We start from the raw sequence: 3,266 nt of genomic DNA on the forward strand, positions 1-3,266 counted from the left end.
CTTTTGTTTTGATCTTAGATCACAGAAAAAGATATTAGGTCTTGGTTAGCCCTGAGGTAAAAATCTCAAGAGGTGGAGACTCCTGGGTCAAAATTAGAGGCATAGCCCTCCTCAAAATCTCCTGATTGGCCAAGCTAAGACAGGTGCTGAAGGAATTTCAGTGCTGCCATTCAGAACAGAGATGGTGTCAGAGAGGGAGCCAGCTACAGCTTTAAGATCGACCTGGGTGGGTGGGGGCAGATAATCTAGCTCAATTAGAGGAGGGGTGGGTGGTGAAGGGATGTAACTCCCTCTTGGATAACTGTTTATGGTCATAAACCCTGAAATATTACAATGAGAAAAATCCCTAACGAAACCTCTTTGATTCACTGGTTGGTATTGGCTGAGGGGATAGGAACAAAGATCCAGAACCTTACTCTCCTGATCCTGGAGTCAGTGCTGTCCCCAGAGTGTCTGTTCCTTAAATCTCCTCCCTCAGCCATCAGGACAAACTCTGTGGCAACACCTAGGCCCATTAGGGATGCCTTAAAGAGATGTGGACAGTTTTAGCTGCTAACCAGAACAGATTAGTGAAATTTTAATAAGTCATTTTTTCACATCCTGTTTTAAACCATTTTTCTTCTTACAAAATGTGCAGAATTCTTTCTTACATATGAACAATTTGCATACAGAAATGGCTTATTTATATGTAATATACAGGTAGCTTCTTCTCTGTATATACACATTTTCCAGTTTTAAAAGATAAGGTCTCCTTTCAAAAAAATGAAAGAGGAAAAAAGAAGAACTTTACTTTTTTTCTTGTAGTTTTGAAACATGAGATCATACTGGTTTCAGCAAATCATGGATTTCTAAACATATTATAAGTCAAATAGCCTTTTTTACAAAAAATAACTTATATAGTTCTTCAGACAAGTTAAAGGTGGCAAGGTGTCTTCAACAGTAGTTTGGAGGACTGGAGGATTGATGGGATGAGTAAAAGGGCTCTTTTTGTTAGGTGAGTAGATATTAGGTAGCCTAGGACATATAGACATTTTAAAATATGCCTGATGAGGCTAGACACCTAACACTACTCAGCTCCAGGAATGAGTATCTTCCATCTCCATCACAATCAAACACTCTCAAGCTCTTTTGTTCTGGCACAGCAGAACCTAGGGAGTTCCATATTTCCTGGTAGGTCAGCTTCCCATCCACATCTTCGCCAGCCTTGTGGAAAAAATCCAGAAGATCTTAATGCTAGAAATTCCTGGTAGGGAGATAGGTCCTAGCTGGACAGCTTTATTAATTTGGTCTCCAAGAGATTGTGATCATTTTGGCAATGCTGATGGCCTTGATGTGAAACTCTGTACTTGTTCTTTATCAGTGTTCTCTGGAGACCTGTTGCTCTCAGGTTTGTTTGTGAAAGCATTGATCACCTGTAGGTTTTCTCTTAGCTTTGATACTTGAGAATCTTCTTTGGTGCTGTAGGACAGGCTTGTTCTCTTTTCTACCTTAGAGCAACCAGATTGCTTTATATCAGATTAACTCTCTGGGTAAGATTACTATCTCAATCATCCCATCAAGTTTAAGATCATTCTCTCTGGTATCCCACTAGGGCACTGTTTACCTCCTCTAAAGAGTTGTGAAGGTACAGGATATCCTGTTTTAATTCCACACTGATTTTTATTGTCAGGTTCTGATATAACTAACTGAAGGTGCTGGAGTGATGTGGTTGCTCCCAGTGGTCTCCTTCAAGCATTGCTGATTCATATCACTCTGCAGTATTTCCATGGTTTCCTTATGTTCATCTTTGTTTTTTTTGCATTGCCTCCACAGCAAGATGAATGCTATTTAAAGTATTGCCAATGGAAGCTGCACTCTTCTGAAGTCCCTCTTCAGTGGCAGACTTGCTAATTAAGTCAGAAGTTGACTTAACATTGTCTTTGAGGTGGTTTACCACAGAAGTCAAGAAAGTAACCTGCTTATTCATTACTGTGATATTTATCCAGACTTTGCTTAAGCCTAGCTCTCCAGATTCAGTCTTCTCAAGTTATTTTTGTTTGCTGAGTAATTCCTCATTAAGTTTGAGAATTTCTTGGAATGAGCTTCTTTTGATTCAATTCCATTGTTATCAATTTTTCCTTGAAAGCATCCAGATCCTTCTTAAGAGCAACTGGCATTGACATCAAGCCAACACAGGCCACAACATGGGCTGCAAGGATGACAAAAGCACAGAGGGGATAGCAGATTTTGCAGCACCATAAATAGTGTCCCTTGACAAAGGTAATATTTCTAAGGGTGTTCCAGGAGCTGGTGTTTTGGATATCTGGGGTCTGGTTTCCAAAGAAGAAGGAAAAGAAACTTTTTCCTGAATAGGGGAGAGGGAGAAGTGCAGGGTGAGACAGTGGGAACTAGTCAGTCCTTCCCTGGCAGGAAAAGTGGCAGCAGGAGGAAGCTCCCAGTCACTGCAGCCCCAACATAGCCCTCAGTGCTGAGAAAATGCCCAGGCTTGGAGGCTCAGGTCTCAGAAGACCACCATCTTCTGGCCTCCACCCTGAGTATGAAGGAATCCCAAGAAGGTAGACTTAGAATCAGTCTCCAGTGGCTGCTCTCTGGACCAGTGGGGCACAGTACTGAGGGGCAACTGGGGCTCAGCACAACTGAGGAGCTCCCACCCTGAGTTTCAGGTGTTCCAACATGGGCATCCTTCTAAAACTCACATGCACCAGCCCCACTCCAGCTGTGATTCCAGGCCCTGCTCCTGACACAACTGTTTCTGATGTGCTGAATGCTGCAGCAGTGGCCATAGGCTCCAGACCCAGGCCATTGCTTCAGCCCCAGCTCACTTCCCCCTTGTCAGTGCCCTCCCTGCCCTTTATTTTTAATGACACTCTTCCTCTAGATAATTCTAGTGTTTTGTCCATGGAAATCAAGTGTGTCTGATTCTCTGATGTATCTCCAGGATCCAGAAATTTCCTGGTAAAAAGAATTCAGTCAAAAATATTTGTTTAATTAATAAAGGAAACATATTTTCAACATTTTATGAGGTTTACATTTTTAATTGATAAATCCAGTCAAAATGAAGAGGGTGTGTCCCACATAATGAAGCCTTGAATAGCTTAGTACCTGTGTAATCAAGGTGTGTACCCTCTAATGTAGTACTGATTAGGTTTACTAGCTGTTTTTCCCTATATAAAAGGAAGACACAATAGAGGTAGTATTTCACTGGAGAAGATGCTGGACAGTACAGGACTTTGGGAGAAGAGCAACATGCTGCTTCCCTGTGTAAC

At 41.9% G+C, this 3,266-nt stretch overlaps 1 pseudogene; it reads right to left on the bottom strand.

Annotated features, from left to right (window-relative positions):
• Positions 1-311: 311 nt before the first annotated feature.
• Positions 312-2,783, bottom strand: LOC119511379 (annotated as a pseudogene).
• Positions 2,784-3,266: the final 483 nt, after the last annotated feature.

The sequence above is a fragment of the Choloepus didactylus genome, chromosome 16, assembly GCF_015220235.1.
Source record: "Choloepus didactylus isolate mChoDid1 chromosome 16, mChoDid1.pri, whole genome shotgun sequence".
NCBI classification, from domain to species: Eukaryota; Metazoa; Chordata; class Mammalia; order Pilosa; family Megalonychidae; genus Choloepus; species Choloepus didactylus.